Source organism: Pleurodeles waltl, chromosome 6 (assembly GCF_031143425.1).
Source record: "Pleurodeles waltl isolate 20211129_DDA chromosome 6, aPleWal1.hap1.20221129, whole genome shotgun sequence".
NCBI classification, from domain to species: Eukaryota; Metazoa; Chordata; class Amphibia; order Caudata; family Salamandridae; genus Pleurodeles; species Pleurodeles waltl.
The window spans coordinates 738,150,711-738,172,761 of record NC_090445.1 but is presented as its reverse complement, the minus strand read 5'-3'; the positions used below and the strand labels follow the sequence as shown (position 1 = coordinate 738,172,761).

General features: G+C 45.2%; 1 protein-coding gene across 1 annotated transcript in view; it reads right to left on the bottom strand.

Moving 5' to 3' along the window:
• Positions 1–22,051, bottom strand: part of SHTN1 (shootin 1) — a 541,662-nt gene that overhangs the window by 254,256 nt on the left and 265,355 nt on the right. The window lies entirely within an intron of this gene.

The window sequence follows — 22,051 nt, the reverse complement described above, 5'->3', positions numbered from 1 at the left end:
TGACCACCGGGCATGAAGGCAAATCCTGAACAGTGACTTTCAAAATTCAGGACAACGGGACAAAATTCAGGGCAACGGTTCTGTTTTAAGGACATAACTGAGTATGTCTAGCAATAATAAAAAGATAACAATAGATGATCAACACAAGTGCGGGTGAAAAAAAGTTTGCGTTCTTTGGTTTGTATACTAACTATCAGTACCGATCAAACATTCACATGTAACTGGGCCTATTTAAGGATTTAAAAACTGGTAGGCATAAGCACACTAAACAAAATGTGACAGTTGCAAATAAAAAAGTAATTTTGTGTTAAAACAAAACAAATAATTGGTTTGCCCATTAGTCCTTCAAATTATTCTTTAATATTCTGAGGATGGGTAGACCCTCAGGGGGTACTCAATTCATCCTTCTCAAGCTGTAAGGTAGTGCTGTTTCTCACCAAAATATGCATTTCACGATAAATCCAATACTTTTTCTCCCGTATTGAATTCCAGGAGGCTAGACCTGATCAAATTTAACACTGGGCATAAACCTAATTAAATCAGGCAATTACTGGCTACGGTCCATACAAATCATACTTCCAAACTCTGAATAAACACAAAGATATCTGCAACCTAAGCAGTAACCTACTGACCTATCTTCATAAAATACAAATTTGTGGCTTGTTTGTTTTTCTCTGTGCTTTTAGTAAGCACATTAACTCTCTATGCTTAATGAGTCTAAACTGTGATTATACCGAGCAGTGCAGATAAATTACTCAAGTAAGCTCATTAACCAAAATAGTTTTTGTACCACAATTGTACCCTGAAACCTTTGTGGTATACAATGATCTCTCCAGCCAGTGCTTTACCCTCCGAAGAAGTTTTAAAATGCAGACTGCCTATAAACAAGTACTCCAGAACAGACTTGCTGTCATATTTGTCATAGGGAGCAAATCTATGACCTGCATGCTATGTACTGTGCTTTGCATTAGGCACATTGCTCCTCTATGCTTGGAGAGTCATGCCTGAGACCATACTGATCATGCTCACAAATCACTGTAGCAAGTCAAGTCCATAAACCAACAGAGTTTAAAATGCTGTCAGTCTGCAAAGAAGCCAGAACAACTTTTCTGCTAAATGTGCCCGTATTGACAACGTTTTAAAACGAAATGCATAAACTGTCAGCCCGTACATACTGCACCCATTCCGGCACTGCTTGCTGGAGAGCATGTTCTGCAGCTCTAGAATGTTAGCATCATATATTCAGAGGTGAGGCGCAGAAGTCCTACAAACGTCCGTGCATTTACGATCAGATGGGCAACGATGCAATCCAGTGTACGCACAGCAGGTGCTGTGTGTACTTCCAACCCCCGTGGACCACGACGTGGCCGTACTGTGTGCATCACAGTGACCTGATCCTCAGAGCCCCAGACGCACTAGACAGCTCAGCAGCAAGTGAAAGCGCTCTGTACTTCGATACACCTAAAGCTCTAGGGAGCTGCCCTTTGACCTGTATCCGTAACCACCGTTAATATATTTGTTTTAAAGTACAGTGGTGCGCTTCTACAGCAGGGGGGCCAGCCAGGAAGGCTCAAGGCAGGGGTACAGCCTGCAAACTTTAAATAAAGACAAACGCAGTCCGTTATGAAAAAAAAAAAAAAAATACAGACAACAGGCATTTGTCCAAAATAAAGGGCGGACCATGAAAATAACAATCGGGGGGTCAGCCTAGTGCCAACCTCTATCCTTGGCTTTACTCTGGGTGCTCCTGACACTTTCCGTACTACCCTCGGTTTCAAAGATCACAACGCAGCAGCAGGAAGATAAGGACAATACCTCAAGAGGATTGTGCTACTGTATATCGAGTCTATGAATGTTGTGGTACAGGGATAGTGTGATCAAACTTTAGAAGACCTACAGGTTGAAAGGTAAGTGTACATAGAGGAAGAATAGATTTGCTTTTCCTAACTCCACGTATACACACCTTGAAAATCTACACATGGTCAAGGTACATATATGTCGAGTTGGGTATAGAAAAGCTATACTTCCTTTCGATAGTTTGTATTCAGTACTTTGTCCTCGATATTTGCCTACCTCAATATTCTGACTTCAAATTTGAGTGTGCCCACACCATACAGAGCCACGTTTGCTTTCTGTGGTTCTGAATCCTTGCTCGTCCCCTCAGCAGTAAATTGGAGGCTGACTGATGAGGTGCGACTAGAGGTCAACACTGTGATGTCACTGTAAGCCAAAGGATGCCTTACGTCACTCGCGCTATCCCCTGCGTTTCGGTGAACTAGCGTGAATGGTGGCTTAGTAACCATCTCCAGTAAAGCAGTGTCTCAGTGCAGAGACAAGAAAAATGACAGATATGGTGCAAGTGACGATGGGCTCAGAAAGGCGTTTTACTGCGTGCTGGGAGGAGCACAGTGAGAGAACAGGGATGGATTTAATGCAGCAAAAGGAAGTGAAAAACTGCACTTTAGCACGGTAAAATCAGGAATCGGTCTCACAGTTATTCAGTGTAAGTTATTAGGTGTGTAGCTGTCACGACTGAGGGACATACTCAAGATTTGCAGATTATTTCTATGTTAAACCCCCCCATAGTTGAGTAGTCCACTAATCACGTTTTGGCTGGAAACGTCCGAAACAGGATCACAACTGGCATCTCCGAGATGGGCAATCTTGCATATTTTCCTAGGGAGGGCGGAAACATTCAGCAGTCATACCTGACGGACTCTGTTTTATGTAGATCCACTACTGGGTGTCATAGAGTCACAAGCGTCAATGTCTGTGGAAGCGCTAAATTATGCAAATTATTCCCCATTCCATAATGAGGTGTAGGCAGGGGCCCTGGAATTAAGTTAGACTGCAGGCGCGGAATAAGGGAAGTGACGCACTTGCGCTTAATCTGTCGTCTGCTGTATAATTTACAGATTACAAAAAAAACATGTTGCTCGTTTCTATATGAAGAAAAGCAGCACAGCTACTAACACGAGAAGAAGACCCGTTGTAAATGGTAACGGGTCACCTTTCAAATTCTGTATTTATGTGCCGCTTTGGTGCTGGTGAGGTGAAACCCTTACTCATACAGCAGTAATATGAATTACAAAATATAAAGGAGCAAAAATGTTGTCACAGACTGTCCCGTGCCCGTATAATGGTGCATAATTTGCCTTTTCTTTAACATAATTTTGGTAAATATACTGCATATTGAGATCCTACATTTCTGCATAATTCCAGTCAGTGGTCTACTTATGATCCCGCAGTAAGACCGGGACTCAGTGTCACCGATACCCTGCGATATTATCAATACCTCAGATATCATTAATGGGATATTAAAGGCCCATAACATCAAGCCGCGCATAACGAGATAGTTAGTGGCCCTTAGGGGAAAATAAGTGGGACCTGTGGGCCATGGCTCATTAGGAAATCTTTGGCTTTTCTATAATGTGTCGAATCTGCATTTACAATTCAAAACTCTCTTGAGGCATAGTTTGAGAGAACTGCCTTCCAACAACACGTAACATTTGACTTGAAACATTTTCTTCTGTTATTTCCACACACATAGTGCCGCTATGCACTAGAGCAGTGGTTCCCAACCTTTTGACTCCCGAGGACCTCCACTGAATCACTGTTGAAAGCCGGGGACCCCCAAGCAATTTGTACAATTTAAATTTCAAGAATTAAAACAGTAATTTGCAAAAAATACACAAACAAGAACCCACCAAACAAATACTTAAATTACTAAAGATATAATTATTTTATTTTGAAAATATGCACAAAAATCAAAATATTTTAATGGGAAGGTCGATACTGCATCTCAATGACTAACTTTTCAATGTTTGGTTTTATGTAGGGAAGCAGAATCCTCTGGTCAGATTCTACATTTCCCAAGCCATTTGTTTCCATTTTTAGGTACATAAGATCTGAGAAGCTTTTTCACATATATATGTGGTGGAGAAAGGAAGTAAAACCATACGGGCCACTCTTCTCTCCATAACCTCTCTGTCACATGTAATTCATTTGTTTAATAGCACCTCTCATACTACTGTAGGGTGTCGGAGCGCTTTACAGTGGACTACAAAGTGTAGTATTCACATGTCATCTACACTGGTAGGCATTTTGTAAGCGTGCTTAGTTTGGAGATGTGCAAACTCGGGATTCAGAACATAACACTGTGGTTAGCGTTGACTTTAATATGCCTATGCAAGCAAACATTTTTTAACACAAATTGCTAATTTCTGCCAGGCGGGTTGCATGCAGCTCTTTGACCGCAGTTCATAGCTCTCTGTGCTACATTACGAATGTAATTTATGAAATGCACAGTGACAAAATAATCTGTCACAAAAGCAGTAACCCACTGTGCTGTGCACATAAAATATTGTTCTTTGCATAATGTACGTTCTTTGCAGCAGGCATGTTAACCCTCTGCGCTACCTTAGCTGAGTCAGATATATCGCTAGTCAAACCTACCATCTCTCTCCTGCAGGAACATTAATCATATGAGTTCTCTTGACCTTTTTATTTTTTGCATGAAAGTTGGTGGATGAATTTGAAGTGCTTTTTAAACTGCTGCATAAATAAAGTAATGAAGTGGTTCCCAACCTTTTGACTCCCGAGGACCCCCACTGAATCACTGTTGAAAGCCGGGGACCCCAAGCAATTTGTACAATTTAAATTTCAAGAATTAAAACAGTAATTTGCAAAAAATACACAAACAAGAACCCACCAAAGAAATACTTAAATTACTAAAGATATAATTATTTTATTTTGAAAATATGCACAAAAATCAAAAGATTTTAATGGGAAGGTCGATACTGCATCTCGATGACTAACTTTTCAATGTTTGGTTTTATGTAGGGAAGCAGAATCCTCTGGTCAGATTCTACATTTCCCAAGCCATTTGTTTCCATTTTTAGGTACATAAGATCTGAGAAGCTTTTTCACATATATATGTGGTGGGGAAAGGAAGTAAAACCATACGGCCTCTCTTCTCTCCATAACCTCTCTGTCACATGTAATTCATTTGTTTAATAGCACCTCTCATACCACTGTAGGGTGTCGGAGCACTTTACAGTGGACTACAAAGTGTAGTATTCACATGTCATCTATACTGGTAGGCATTTTGTAAGCGTGCTTAGTTTGGAGATGTGCAAACTCGGGATTCAGAACATAACACTGTGGCTAGCGTTGACTTTAATAATAAGAATGTATGCCTATGCAAGCAAACATTTTTTAACACAAATTGCTAATTTCTGCCAGGCGGGTTGCATGCAGCTCTTTGACCGCAGTTCATAGCTCTCTGTCCTACATTACGAATGTAATTTATGAAATGCACAGTGACAAAATAATCTGTCACAAAAGCAGTAACCCACTGTGCTGTGCACATACAATATTGTTCTTTGCATAATGTACGTTCTTTGCAGCAGGCATGTTAACCCTCTGCACTACCTTAGCTGCCAGCTCAGGCCTGCGGACCCCCTGGGAATGTGTCACGGACCCCTGGGGGTCCGCAGACCACAGGTTGGGAACCACTGCACTAGAGCCCATGTCCCAAAAATGAGCCCCTCGATACTGTCATCTAAGAGTTTCAGTTCTCAGGCCATTGAAAATGAACAATTTAGACATCACACACACTCAGTGTAAAAGAACGGCCCTCCTTCAGGGGTAAAGCTAAATACAGTTAAGTGGCACCTAGGCTCCCACCTCAACTCCGCCGATCCAAGCTAGCCGTCCACTACTCCTGATTACATTCATTGCGGCATATATTCAATTAGGACTTGGCGTACACATTTTTCTTGTGCATTAAAATGAACCGAGATGCCCAAATAGTGAACTATGGGTGTCAATTGGCAGATCTGGTCCCACAGATGGAACTTAGTATGTTAGACACTCCGCTGGCAGAGCTCTGAAGTTTCGCAAGTCCGTGTATGAGTAATTCGTCCATTACACGATTTAGCTTTGCATTATCAGACCGGTAGTAATGTTTATCCAATACAACCTCAGGACTACAGGTGTCACAATGCAAAATAGAAACCTGAATTAGATGAAGGAATTATGCATTGACCTGGGAAACTTGAGTGCTTTCTCTGCTACAACAAGAACACAAGAAAGGAAGCCTTTAACAGGTGTGTGTGTGGTGTGGTGGGTGTGTGTGTGTGTTTGGGGAGGGGTGGGGGGTGCAGAGAAAAAACACAACCACAAAGCAAAGAAAAAATCCCTTATGGGAAAAGACCTAATACCTTAGGCTTTCATAATGAGTACATGAGCTACACATTACCCTGTATGAAAATGGGATGACCATGATCCAATCTTCGAGCATCAACTTTTCTTCTATTCACCACATTGTATGGCGCTCTAAAAGCTTAGGGATGTTAATACCAGTACCATGATTAACTTCTGCAGTTACTATCACTCTCTTCCATTACCCACAAATTCCCCACCACGAGCACCCCCTCCCAGGGACAGCTCTCTTAACATCTCTTAATACCAGTTTAGTCTCATTCAACATTTCTACTCCTGAACAGTTCATTATGCGCACCAATCCCAAATCTTCGGAGCACTCATTCATAAACATTGCCTCTATCTCACCGGAATTTTTGGTGATCACAGATCCAACAACACACCTTCTCACCACAATCTCCGGAGCTAGACAATTAAAGATTATTCTGCCCAAGCAACCTCAGAAGAATAAATAAAAAAGCAGCGAAGGCTTACCCACAATGAGAACAAAATCCCTTAAAAATAAACTGATTAACACAATAAACACCCACTCCTTACAATGCTGAGGAGATTACAAAAAAAAACACAAACTGCTGAGGAGGAACATATACCACTCACATGTCAGAAAAATATTTTATTGATATCTTCCTTTATTTTAGAGCTGATCAACTCACCTCCTCCTGTGATCAGATATTCTAGGGAGATTTCACCCACCACTGGGAAAAAGGATTAAGGCACCTACATTTCCTTCCTCGAATCCTGCCTATCAACCGACAACCTACTACAACATTGTACCTTCCCTCAATAAGAGCGCGACCCTGGCCCTGTTTTTTATCTATCCAAAACGCTGATCCTTTCTAATCAGGCTGGTCAGACCACGTCTTCATTTCTTTCAAAATTCTAACTTTAATCCACACTCTCCCCAAGCTGAACTGAAAACGTCCCTCAAAATCGAGAGAAATCAAACACATTAACAATAAGAACAGTTCTGGCTTTAATGTGCTAACTCATGCAAATACAGACAGGCACACATGTACAGACAATTTGCGCCTTGTTTCTCTGCAACCCAACGTCGTCTGTGCCTCCTACGTGTCCTATTTTTACTCGCCCAAGCTTTCAGTGCTACAGCCTTTTTAATTACTAAGACTGTGATGCTGCAGCCATGCAGCATCACAAGCTGAAAGAACAGAAAGTACGACACAGACAGAGGAGGCACACAAACAGACAGGCTGCACAGACATGGCAATGCCAAGAGTCTGTGCACATTTGCACGTGTTTAGTCATGTGAGCATATTAAAGCCATGCCCATTGGCTTTGCCAATCTTCCTTCTCTTCTATGTATAGATTAATCCAGCTCTGGACCTTGGATTCCACTGCATTATCAAGTTCCCGCAAATGTGGGCAACGTGCCATTACTGGGAGCTGAGCCTCTACTCCGAGCTGCCAAACTATTTGTGGTATGATCCGTGCACAATTGCTTGACACAAAGGCGCCCATTGTGCTACACACGGACTTATTATTTCTCTAAACATTCGTGGGCAGCCGTACGACATTGAACAGGATTCCTACGTCTGGCCAGGCACAGTCATCAATGAAACTGCTGCAGTTCACACTGGCAGAAGTTGCTTTATTCTGTTTTTTTCTGTTATGTTGTGGTACCAGAGATTGTATTGTCACGATCATGGTTTCGCAGTGATGTCAGGTTTGGGTAACCTTCAAGCCCAGGTCTCAATGACTCTATCACAGACTGGATTCGGTTTCCTCTCCAAGTTGTAGGAATCAGTAGAGTGGGTGTGGTTAATATTGTGTGTGTACATTTTGTTGTAGGGTAGTTAGGTGTGTGCGGTTCAAGGCTGCTACCCGTTTATGTTGTGTGCGCGGCTCCAGACTGTTACCCATTTATGTATGTCCCATCTGAAAGATGAGTTGGTTTATCGCTTGGCTTGATGTATGTGTATCTCTTACGACAATTGTGTCTTGTCAGCGTTCACAAAATCCATTTAAATAAATTTGGTGAGTGTTGATGTAGTCTTAGGAAACGTATATTGGGTGATAAAAATAGAAAATGCGGCCTCAAAAGGTCTGGAGCTCACTTTACACAAAGTAGAAAACAGCTCCCTTATCAATCACGGCTAGAGGCACTTGATGCCTCAAGCTGCAGTGGCTACAACCTGAGTGGAGCAGCACACCTGGGGCAGAAGTTAAGGTAAACTCTCTGGAAGTACGGATTTATGATGACAAATTCTTCATACAAATAATAAATGACATTAAAAAGGAAACCAATGGTCAGTAATGAGTCCAACTTTTAAGAAAAAAACCTTTCACCTGACCCATACTCATTAGTTCTTAATCAAATAACATTTAACGATTTTGACTGACATTTCCAAACCCTTATTAAATCACCTGAGTTTCAAGTCTGTCAGCATCTCCTTTCATTATGTAATTTACTATATCCTCTGAACTCTCAATTTAGGCAATTTCTGTACGAGGATAGAAGTTAAGGGAGGGAAATGAAACGCAGTGGCTAGCTTTTCGCTGTCGAACAAGGAGACTGGCTTCCCTACAACACCACACTGTGATTCGGGGCAACATCCATCTTCTTGTGCCTCTGTCCCTACATCTGCAAGGGCACAGGTGCAAAGAAGTGGGTTAAATGCTGCTCCGGAAGATCTCATATTAAAAAAAACTGAAAATGTAAAAATTGCTTTGAAATTTACTAGAACACTCAAATGCAGCCAGGGAAGTGCACAACAATACTGTTTGAAATAGATACTGCTGCACCTGGCTCTTTTTGCAGGGTTATCCCAAACGTTTTGCCTTCTTCCTCTTATTTTGTTTTGACCTGTTTTTGTTGGCTTTAGAACTCTGAGCACTTTACCTCGGCTAACCAGTGCTAAAGTGCTCCCTGTGTAAACTGTACTTGTGATTGGTTTCCCCCTGGCACAGCCCCACACAAATTTTCACTGTCTGCGCAGCAGACAGTGAAAAGCGCGACAGGTGCAACTGCACCTGTCGCAAGGCAGCAACACAGCCGGCTCCATTTGGAGCCGGCTCCCATGTTGCGGCCGACATCCGCACTGGGCCGGCGGGGCGGAAACGGAGTTTCCGCCCAGCGGGGATGTCATAATGGCTACCGCGGGAGTGTGGCCGCATTGGCAGCCGCATGGCGGTTACAACTTGGCGGGCGGCAAAGTTGTAATGAGGGCCTTAGTCGGTTTGTGAATTCATTTTTGACAGTCACACAAATGGAGCTGAGGTGTGCCCTGCATATCCTGATGGCACATCACCAGGCTGATGGGTCTTCCTGAGCAAGAGAGGTGGGAGGAGCTGAAACTTGCATCTGGATAGGGCTGTGCATGTCCTCACACAAATCAGTCTCCAACCCCCTGGAGTGTGTGAGGGACCAGGGCAGGGAAAGGCAGAATAGTGTGCACTATAATGACTTCTCTTTGAAGTTAGCCTACTTCAAAGAGTGAAATGGGTATAAGCACTGGACCTCTGACACCACATAGTTAGAACACATCTGGACTGATGACATTCTGCCAAGAATGAGTTGGATGCTGTAGGAGGGACTGCCAGTCTGTTTGTTGCTTTGTTGTGCTGACCTGCTGCTTCTGTCTTGGGAGTGAAAGGACTGGACTTTGCTTCAACATTCTGCTCCCAAGGTTCTCCAAGGGCTTGAGTTGAGCTTGCCCCCTATTCAGAAGTCTCTGGGCCATCAAAGGCTTCACCTGCCAGCACCTGGGCTCTCTTGCTGAGAGTCCTGACTTGCCAAGTGGTGCTAAATCCAGTCTCTGGGCTCTTGGAAGTCAGTTCTGGTGATCTTAAGGAGAAAATCCACCCATGAACTTCTAGCACCGCTGTAAACGACGCATTCCTGGAAGGATCTGACGCAGCATTTGCTTTGTCGCTGGGACTCAATGCATCACTGTACAGAATCGACAAAGCACCTGCACCGCTTCTGTAGACCAACACAGTGCATATGGATTTTTGACACATTGTCCCTGGGCGCCATTTTCTTTATCAACATCGCACTGCCATAAGGAACTGAGACTGCGTTTCATGAAACCGACGCATCACCTCCCCTGACACTAAGGAACCAACACATAACTTGCTTGCGACAGTAAAGAACCAACGCATCACCTCCCTTGGCAGTGAGGAACCAACGTATTGCTTGCTTTTCTGGCACCTCACCTACCCTGCGCAAGTTCTTGCTTTTGATTTTTGACTCATCTAAGGTACTTTGCCCTAAAAGAAACGCATCCATTGATTTCTATGGACTAAACTTGCTTAAACATTTAAAGGTGATATCTCAACTTGTGCATGTTGTATTTTTGTTGTTTTGGTCATATTTTACTCAGATAAATATTGGCAATTTTTTCTAAACTGGTGTGGAGTTCTTTTGTAGTATTTTCACTGTGTTATTGTGTGTGAGTACAAATACTTTACACAATGCCTCTCGGATAAGCCGAACTGCTGGTGCCAAGCTCCCAATGGGGTGAGAGCAGGGTTTGTCTTAGCTGTGTGACTCCCTTACCCTGACCAGAGTGAGGGTCCCTACTTGGACAGGCTGCAAACCACTGCCAGCTAGAGATCTCATTTCTAACAGTTACGCCTTCCTCAGATAAAGTACATGTATTCCTGCGTTGTTATTTTCAGACTCGAAGTGCATTGCATAGTTGGATAAGAAGGCAGAGTCACCGCTGTTAACACTGATCCATGTCATGCTGAAGGTCATCCTATTGTTTACTACTGCTACTGGTGCATCTAGGATGTCCTGCACCTATACGAAACAAGCTTTGGCAAAGCCAGTAGGTCTCGCCTATACAAGAGTTATTGGCTTTGCAATGTGTTTTTGCCATGTTATATACCAGTGTGGCAGCCGTTCAGCATGGCTAAAAGTTAGTGGCATGGAGTGAGCCAGTAGTGTTGCAGAGTGGATTAGTTAGAGTAGAGTGCCATAGAGTGGAGCAGGGGCAGTAGTGTTGTAGAGGGGAGTAGAGTTCAGTGGCAGAGAGTGTTGTAGAGTGGAGTGCTGTGAGATTAAACAGGGTGGGGTAGAGTGGACGGAAGTAATCTGGTGGATTGGATTTGAGTAGTGTGGGGTGGATTGGGGTAGAGTGGGGTGGACTGGAGTGAGTGGACTGGATGGGGTGGATTGAAATGGGTGAGGTGGATTGGAATGGGGTTGACTGGAGTGGCGTAGATTAGAGGATTGGGTGGGTGGATTGAATTGGAGTGACAGGACTGGGGAAGGGTGAATTGGATTGGGGTGGACTGATTTGGGGTACAGTGGGTTGGTTTGTTATGGGGTTAAGTGAGGTGGATTAGATTGAACTGGAGTGGGTTGGACTGATTTGGACTGGAATGGGGTGGGCTGGAGAGGGGAAAATTGGATTTAATGGATTGGAGTGGGGGGTTGGACTACAGTGGGGTGGACTGGAGTGAGGTGGGATGGACTGGAGTGGGTAGATTAGAGTGGGGTGGAGTGGATTGAATTGGAGTGGGATAGACTGGATTTGGCTGTACTGGATTGGTGTGGGGTGGACTGGAGTGGGGTGGTTTGTAGTGGATTGGAATGGGGTGAAATAGGGTGGAGTGGATCTACTTGAGGTGGATTGAAATAAAGTCGGGGGATTGGGATGGGGTGGATTGGTCGGAGTTTGATTGGGGTGGGCTGGAATGGAGTGTGGTGGATTGGAGTGAGGTGGATTGCACTGAGGTGTGGTGGACTGGATTAGAGAGGGTGAATTGGATTGAGTGGGGTGGAATAGATGAGGTGGGGTGGACGAGTGAAATGGACTGGCGTGTGGTGGATTGGAGTGAAGCAGATTAGATTGCAGTGGGGTGGACTGGACTAGGGTGTAATGGATTTGGGTGGGTGGACGGGGCTAGTCTGGATTGGAGTGGCCTGAATTGGTGTAAAGGGGATTGGACTGGAGAGGGGCAGATTCGATTGGGGCAGATTGGAGCTGGGCAGATTGTTTTGGACTAGAGTGGGGCAGATTGTTCTGGAGTAGAGTTGGGCAGATTGAAGTGATGCGGATTGTTTTGGATTGGAGTGAGGCAGACTGGAGTGGGGTGGATTGTTTTGGATTGTAGTGGGCACATTTTGTGGGATTGGAGTGGGGCAGATAGCTTTGGAAAGCAACAGGCTAGTTTGTTTTGGATTGGAGTGGGGCAGATGTTTTGGATCGAAGTGGGCTGGATTGTGGTGGAATGGATTGAAGTAGGGTGGACTGGGCTTGACTGGATTTGGGTGAGGTGGACTGAATTGGATTGCGGTAGATTGCACTGGGGTGAATTAGAGTGGGGTGGATTGCAGTGGGGCAGATTGTTTTGGTTTGAAGTGGGGCAGATTGTTTTGGAAGCAAGTGGGGCAGATTGGGGTGGAGCGGATTGGAGTTGGACAGTGTGTTTTGGATTGGAGTGTGGCAGATTGGAGTGAGGCGGAGTGGAGTGGGACATATTGGATTAGGGCAGACTGTTTTGGATTGTAGTGGGACAGATTGTTTTAGATTGGGGGAGGCAGATTGGAATGGGACAGATTGGAGTGGGGAATACTGGAGTGGAGCAGATTGTTTTGGATTGTGGCGGGGCAGATTGCTTTGGATTGTAATGGGGCAGATTGTTTTAGACTGAGTAGGGCCGATTGTTTTGGATTGAAGTGGGGGGTAGATTGTTTTGGACTGAAGTGGGTCAGATTGGAGTAGAGCAGATTTTTTAGATTGGAGTGGGACAGACTGGAGTGGGGCAAACGGTTTCGAATTAGAGTGGGTAAAATTGGAGTTGGGCATACTGTTTTAAAATGAAGTGGGACAGATTGGAGTGGGGCAGAATTTTGGATTGGAATGGGGCAGATTGTTTTTGAACTGAGTGAGGCTGATTATTTTGGATTGTAGTGGGACAGATTGTAGTGGGGAAGACTGATTTGGATTGTAGTGGGACAGATTGTTTTGGATTAGAGGGAGGCAGATTGTTTTGGATTGAAGCTAGGCAGATTGGAATCGGATAGATTGGAGTGGGGTATACTGAATGGAGCAGATTGTTTTGGAATGGAGTGAGGCAGATTATTTTGGATTGGAGTGGGGTATACTGAGTGGAGCAGATTGTTCTGGAATGGAGTGAGGCAGATTATTTTGGATTGGAGTAGGGCAGATTGTTTTGGAATGGAGGTAGGCACATTATTTTGAATTGGAGTGGGGCATATTGTTTTGGATTTGAGTGGGGCATATTGTTTTAAATTGGAGTGGGGCAGATTGGAGTAGGGCAGACTGTTTTGGATTTGAATGGGGCGGTTCTGTTTGGATTGGAGTGGGGCAGATTGTTTTGGAATTGAGTGAGAGAGATTATTTTGGATAGGAGTGGAGCAGATTGTTTTGATTGGCGTGGCTTGTACTGTGGTGAAATGGATTGAAGTGAGTGGATTGGGGTGGAGTGGGCTTGACTGGATTGGGGTGAGGTGGACTGAACAAATTGCATTGCATTGGGGTGAATTGGGGTGGGGCAGATTGTTTTCGTTTGAAGTGGGACGGATTGTAGTGGAGTGGATTGGAGTGGTGCAGATTGGAGTGGGGCAGATTGTTTTGGAAGCGAGTGGGTCAGACTGGAGTGGAGCAGACTTGAGTGGGGCAGATTGTTTTGGATTGAACTGAGACAGATTGTAGGGGGACAGACTGGAGTGGGGCAGACTGTTTTGGATTGTAGTGGGACAGATTGTTTTGGATTGGAGTAGGGTGTGTTGCAATGGAATGGATTGGAGTGGGGTAGAGCTGGGTTGATTGGAGTGAGGTGGATTAAACTGGATTGTGGTAGATTGAATTGAGGTGGACTAGAGAAGGGTGGATTGCGGTGGGCAGCCTGTTTTTGATTGGAGTGGGGCAGATTGTTTTGAACTGGAGTGGCAGATTGTGGTGGAATTTACTGTAGTGGGGTGGATTTGGGTGAGGTGGATTGGACTGGATTGGATTGGGATGAGGTGAATTGGATTGGGGTGAGGTGGATTAAATTGGATTGGGGTAGACTAGATTGAGGCGAACTGGATTGGAGTGGGGCAGATTGGAGTGGGGAATTCTGCTTTGGATTCAAGTGAGTCAGATTGGAGTGGAGCGGATTTGAGCAGGTCAGATTATGTTGTATAGGAGTGGGGCATATTATATTAGATTGGAATGGGGCAGAATGTTTTGGATTGGAGTGGGGCAGATTATTTTGGATTGGCATAGGGCAGATTATTTTGGATTGGCGTGGAACAGATTGTTCTGGATTGGAGTGGGGCAGATTGCTTTGGGTTGGAGTGGGGCAAGATTGGAGTAGGACAGATTGTTTTGGATTGGAGCGGGGCAGATTAAATTAGATTGGAGTGGGACAGATTGTTTTAGATTGGAGTGGGGCAGATTGTTTTGGCTTGGCGTGTGGGCGTGTGGGGCAGATTGTTTTTTATTGGAGAGGGTCAGATCGGAAAATAATTTATTCTTAAACTGAATAACCCTTAATTTCTACTTTGGGATAAACAAAACGGAAGAAGAGTAAAACGAACAAGGCACATACCCCACAAACATACCCACAGTGCAGATAATTGCAACACTAGCAACAGTCTCAAGTGTTCAAACGCCACTGACAATGCGTCATGGAGTCTAATACATTTACACTGATTCTAGGCATATATTTCATTTTTATTTCATTAACAAACACAAAGCGGATGCACATTTTTCAAGAGCACCTCCTACATTCAGCAATTTTTCATACAATGGAATGAGGACAGGTCTTTGAAGTCCACTTAGATGTTCATTTATAAGTGGGTAGAAAGATTTTCTTATGTATAATAATGTCACTGTAAACCTATACTGGTAAATTACCCGAATGGTTTGACAAAAACAGCGAATACAGCAACTATGGCTCTCCTTTCCGAAGCCCGGTTCAGATGCAGGTACTAAATTTCAGTATTTTAAAAAGGTAGAATGCTGGGAAAGGGTACAGTGGTAGACAGTTTTAGGTTAGGCTTGGCAGAACAGGTTTCTGCACGACCTACTGTTGCCAATTCTTTAACATATATATATATATTGGGCTTTGGCTCCACCCAAAAGGACTATCTTCTGACCTTATGTTACTGACAATTTAGTATATCATTCTGCCTCCTAATAAGTGCTTACAATCTGATTGATGCACGAGGGACTATTTTACATCTCACAAGTACGCTAAATTATCACACATTGAATTATTTATCTTATAGATGTGTTGTACACAAAAAGAAACCATTTTTGTTTTCACTGCAGTAGGCTTTTAAAAAATATTTGGATCAGGACTCCAAATGCAAGCAAGACCTAGTGGCCTTTGACAATGCTTGTTTGTGATGGACAATAGGACTTTAGCAGATTCAGTGAATCCAGCTCTGCCTAGCTCTTTCCAATCCCTATTGACTCTAGAGTAGCAATGGCAGTAGCAATTGCATTCCATGTAGTTCAGTGATTTCCCTATAGGCCATCCTTCCTCTGCCACTATGCACACACACAACGTGGCAGATATTAGTACTAAATAACCACTGAGTGTACCTGACCAGGGGTAAGCTGGTCTACTTAATTTCCTCCCTAATGTACTATTCAACATCCTCCCAGGGGGCATGCTTAAATGTGTGGGATTGAACTGCAGAGGAGGGGGCACACGTCATATCACTACAGGGACTCATCGGTTGCACTAAACAACCAAAGTGTCATCCTTGTCAAGGACCGAGAAAAGTCCCTGTCACACACCCTTGCAATAAAAAGGCATGTAAAAAGCAAGCTGTGTGCCAAACAAAAAAAGTGTATTTACAAGTTAGCTGTACCAATAAAATGCAGACCCACAGCCCAGAGAACGTGAAGTGCAAATACTCATACAAGCTGCACATAAAGCGTCATTCCGCACCTGGTTCTCATATATGCCCCCCCCCACCTCTCCTTGATGATATAGGTAACATAATGCTCTACATATAACCTGAGGTATTAGTGCAACAAGTGGTGCGGTGACAATGCCGTGAGCAAGTGTGGGGTCAGGACACATCCATGTCCATTTTCGCTACATCTGTATCGAGGCCTGACCGCTTAAATAGAACATCTGAAAAATGCTGGTGGTCCTCGTTTAAACGGAGGTCCTTATCCTTTAGAGTGAACTACATAATGCCCTAAAACTGGCCCACGGAGTTGCAGCTCATAGTAGCAACTCGTGCAATTCACATACTAACTGACTACGTAAGGAATTGGCAGGTCTGGGAACTCCTTTCAGACATCTGTGCTTCCTTTCGACTCACAAGGTTGGGCTACAGAACACAGCCTGTGTCTCAATGAGCGCGAGTGCCTGACCTCACAGCCTTTAGTTCCACTTGAATCCGGCCCTTTCTCCGAGGTGAGAGCCCTGCCCCAACATGGCCTCTCCTCATCGGGGGAGGGTGTCAGCTCCCAACTTCCTTGGCTCGGCAAGGTGAAGGTCCAACAGGCAGCACAGGAGTGGAGTTCCACTCTCTTCAAAGACCAAATCTCCACTCCTCAGCTACTAAAATACTACACACACACACTCCATGCACATACGGACCGCGGCAACTATCAGTCATCCAGAAGCCATTAAGTCATACCTCTTCATCCTTCAATCCTGGAACGGATATAAAGTGTGCTTCCACAAGATCCTCAAACACATGGATTGCTCAATGCTCAGCTACGAATGCACCTGAGGTAGCCACATAGCTGTCAGCACGCGCACTCATACGTGCCTAAAGGAAAGGTGACCACACCTAGGGAAATAAGGACATCTTTCAGCAGGTCCGTCACAGCTCAGTTTCCTGCGGTACATTCTGGCATGCTGTGGACTTTGCCCCACGTTAATTATACCAATGAGGCAAAATGCCTGTGGGTACAGTGGGGATGGCAGCGGGGACATCCAGAGGGTGCTGGAGTTTGTCCCGTTGTGAAATGTCCGCAAATCGGTCCATGATAACACAGTCAACTTTAAAAATCGGCCATGGCATACAGATGCCCCATTTGGATGGAGATTAGAGAAGTACATTGCGCTTTTATGGGCATATCACAGATCACATTTTATTTAAATCAACTGCTATTTAGCACTACAATCCGTGCTAGCTATAATAAAATGTAATTCACATGTGCGTTTCCTGGGAAATCTGAGTCCAGCTGGGGATCCCTAGTTGAACAAGTTACTTCCCTTCAGTAATGCTCTTTTTGGTGGATACTGTATCTAATTGCAAATCCATAACAATGAGAATAATCCCAGACAGATTGGATACAGAACTTTTTTCAGCACAACACCTGCGCACTACCAGGTGGTATCATGTGGAACTGTATATAGGTGCCACCCAAGTGCGTTGCCGTCAGTTTCTATCGGAACACCTTCTGCGCCCTCAGACGCAGATTCTAAACGCCTTTTGTTCGTAATAGCGTGCAGATCTGTGAATTGGGATCTTTTAAAAGAATCCATTCCACAGAATGGGAAGGTAGGTGAGCAATCTTCAGTTATATAGAGTATCCATCAGAAGGAGCATTATCAAAGGTAAGTAACTTATTCTTCATATGGGTGCTCTTTCTACAGATTCCTCACCTTTAGAACAGATACCAAAGAAGTATCTTCCAAGGTGGTAGGACTGTTGAATGACTCAGATCAAAGAATCCTGCAGGATCAAACAGGTAAAATGCCCTTCCTTTCAACATGACGGCCAAAGCAAGAATGCTTTAGGAATGTGTGTGGACATGAACGCCCATGTTTCAAATTGACCAATGTCAAGGACAGGCACTTTGCATGCTAGCACAGTGGTAGCATCCTTGGCTAGGGTAGAGCGAGCCCTCAAACCATCAGAGAGCTGCTTCTTGGACAGCACGTATAAAATCTTGATCAAAAGGACTTCTCACCAAGATATGGTCCTTTTCTGCACTGCCTTGCCTTTCGTTACGCTAGGGAACCCCAAAACAGCCGATTGTCCACCCAATGGTCACTGATGTGATCAATGTAAAAGTTAAGTGCTCTTTTGCGGTCCAAGCAATGGAGTCTTTCCTTGTCTTTTGAGAAGTGAAGTGCTGCAAGAACACTGGAAGTTTGATGGTCTGTGAGGACCTAGCCTGGCAGTTCAGGCAGGACTGCTCCCATAATGAGCAAGACCAAGGCTAATTTGCATACACCTGGGTTCAAACTAAGGTGACATGGTGAGCAAAATAACAATGGGTATGGATGCTACCCGGAGCGATTGCCAGTGGTTAGACACATTGCAGGCATTCCTCCAGGTAACATTTGTGAATTTGATGAATAATCCTAAGTGAAAGGGTATGCCCACACGGGGTTCCTGTGCTCACTGTACCATTGGAATCAAGCTATACCTGGATGGTGAGCCCTTATCAGGGCGAAACTGGTCCCAGGTTGCTTGTGTTGCATTTCGGGGAGGAGCTGGCCTGGCAGTTTGGGCTGGATGGTTCCAATGAGCAGCAAAGTCAAGAATGATTTGCATATGGCTGGGTCCAAACTAAGGTGGCATGGTGAGCAAAAGAACGATGGGTTGGGATGCTATCTTGAGCGATTGCCAGTGGTTAGATAAGTTGCAGGCATTCCTTCAATTAGCTTTTGTGTGTTTGATGTATCGTAGTAAGTGGCTGGGCTATGTCCAGGTGGGGGTCCCAAGCTCACTGTACTAATGGAATCAAGCTATACCTGGCTGATGAGGCCGTATCAAGGCATAGCTGGTTCTTGGCTGCTTGTGGTTCAGTTTGATAAGGGCCTGGCAGTTCAGGCTGCACTGTTTCTATGATGAGCAGGGTCAAGGCTGATTTGCATATGGCTGGGTCCAAACAGAGTAGGCATGATGAGCAAAAGAACAATGGGTTGGAATGCTCCCCCTAGTGATTGCCAGTGGTTACACAAATTGCAGGCATTCCTTCCCATTACCTTTTGTGCCTCTGAATCAACCTGAAACAGAACATTCAGTAGAAAGGCCGCTCAAGTTCTCAGCACAAATTTGTCCGGAAGGAAGGTTGCATAAGGTAGCTGGACTGACAAAGAGTGAAGCTTATTCACGGGACGAGCTGAGGTGATTGAAATGAGAAAGGCCATCTTCAGGGTCAGGAGACATGGTAAACAGGAGTGCAATGGCTCAAAAGGGATACACATAAAGAAAGTAAAGGTCAAATTAAGTTCCCACTGTGGCATCATGAACGGCTCCGGAAGAAACATTTTAGAAAATGCACCACAACAGATTTAAACAAAAGCAGCTGCTCCTGTAAACCCAAAATAGCTGAATGGCCAGCAGGTAAACCATAGCACTGCAAGTCCTTGCTGAGCCAAAGACAAAATAAACAGTAACATATGAATCTTTGGTCTGCAATTTGCTGGGCCAAAAACAAGAAACATATCTGATACTTTGGTCTGCCATTGGTCTGTGTTGCCGGTACCACACCAAGCCACAAACTTGTCCCATCATCTGGCATAAACAAACTTTGTACAAGGATGCCTGACAGCCAAGGTGGCATCTAGTATTTTAGGAGGTAGAGAAAATGGAGTTAACTGCTGCCACTAAATCTCCATGCATGGAGGATGCAGGACCCTGCTCTGAAGCCCCGACAGAAGATCCTGCTGAGGCATCAACCTGATTGGAGGACAGATGCTCATGCTCATAAGTTCCAGGTATCACACTGTCCTATCCCAATCCAGAACCACTGGGATGACTTGGGCACTGTCATTCTGATTTTCTTCACAAGGCAGGAAAGATAGTGGAGAGAAGGCATATGGGAATCCAATGTGCCACTGTAGACAGAATACATCTCCAAGAAAAAAACCTTCTTGGGAACTCCAACGCATTAAAACTGTGGACAATGCATGTTATCTCTGGATGCAGCTGACGTTCAAGACTCGCTAGGTGCCTGTGGCTGTATCTGTCTGCTCTGGTGTTTAAAGATACAGACAGGTGGTGTACAATCAGGTACATGCCCTGATTATTCAGCCAAAGCCAGAGGTGCAATTTCCTGGCACAGTGCCCAGGACCCCACCCTGCACTGCTTGTTGCAATACCACGACAGCTGTGTTCTTCATTAAGACCTACCTCTGTCTCCCCACAGTTCCCCATGTATACCAATAGGGACTATACCCAGCACAACACCCCATTGCTAGAGGTAGGTTTGTGCTTTAGAAATACCAAAACATACACATACATACCAGCATAGCCATCCCTTCCCAGACCTCTGCAACCTCGCTATAATCTATGTACAGAACAGTGCAGTGAATTACTCTTCCTACATTCTGCACAGCAGGGTAAAGAACGCAGCTTTTCTTTCCGGTCTTTGAGTGCATTCACAAGTGTGTGCTTTTTGAAGACAACCATCCAAAGGCCACCTCAAGCGAATTGTTCCTCTAGCGCATATACTTGACTCTGGAGCTGTTGAGCTCAGAATGGAATCTTCCTGCTTGACGAGACGTCCATTGTGAGAAAGGAAGAATGCTATTCAACACGAGCAAGAAAAGTTGGAGGGATACATTGACGCCTTGCATGCCTTTAAAGCGCATCAGACACAGGTGATGCTGCAATGGTTGTTCTAAGGCGTTGAACGTCTATAGAATACCATGAATGTTACCACAAAAATGATGGATGGGTTGAGGCTTGAGTGCACACAAAGATGAATCATAACAATGACATCTCAACGTTCTGCTACCGCTCCAGCGATGATTTATTTAATGAATGTCCAGTTGTTATCAATTATGACAAAGGAGACGTATCCATTTTCCGCTATCCATATTTAAGTGCCAGAACAAGGCCCGACTCGTCAGTCAAGCAAACGGACAAAGCGCTCTGGGACCGGAAGACAGAAGTCTATTTGTGCCAATTCATCACAGGTTTCCGTCCCGCTTCAAGGCACCCACGCTAGGTTTCTGTCCCACTTCAAGCCCCCCACCCTAGGTTTCTGTCCCGCTTCAAGGCCCGCACCCTAGGTTTCTGTCCCGCTTCAAGGCCCCCGCCCTCTGCGGGCAACGGGCCGGCAAGCATGCTGCCCTCGCAGGACAGTGAGCTGAAAAGGCTTGTGGCTGGAAGATGCTTCGTGCACTGGGCACATGCAACGTTCTTTATAAAGAACTAGTTTGGAAAATTCTCAGATAGAGTTTGTCATATATGGTGCAAAGAAGCCTCAGAATTTTGTAGCCTCCTATGGGCAAGCTAAATTAGTGGCTTCAACCTTGTTCTCGTCTCAGCTGCATCGCGTTTTTGGAAGTTGGAAGCACTCAATAAAAGCGTTCCTCGTTATGAGTTCTTATTAAACATTTAGGGGGTCATTCTGACCCTGGCGGCCGGTGGCCGCCAGGGCCACCGACCACGGGAGCACCGCCAACAGGCTGGCGGTGCTCCCACGAGCATTCTGACCGCGGCGGTTCAGCCGCGGTCAGAAGCGGCAAGTCGGCGGGCTCCCGCCGACTTACCGCTGCTCGGGGGAATCCTTCATGGCGGCGGAGCGCGCTCCGCCGCCATGAGGATTCTGACCCCCCCTACCGCCATCCTGTTCATGGCGGGAAAGCCGCCATGAACAGGATGGCGGTAGGGGGGGTCGCGGGGCCCCTGGGGGCCCCTGCCGTGCCCATGCCAATGGCATGGGCACGGCAGGGGCCCCCGTAAGAGGGCCCCGCAAAGTATTTCAGTGTCTGCCTTGCAGACACTGAAATACGCGACGGGTGCCACTGCACCCGTCGCACCTTCCCACTCCGCCGGCTCGATTACGAGCCGGCATCCTCGTGGGAAGGGAGTTTTTCCCTGGGCTGGCGGGCGGTCTTTTGGAGACCGCCCGCCAGCCCAGGGAAAAACTCATAATACCCTCCGCGGTCTTCTGACCGCGGAGCGGTA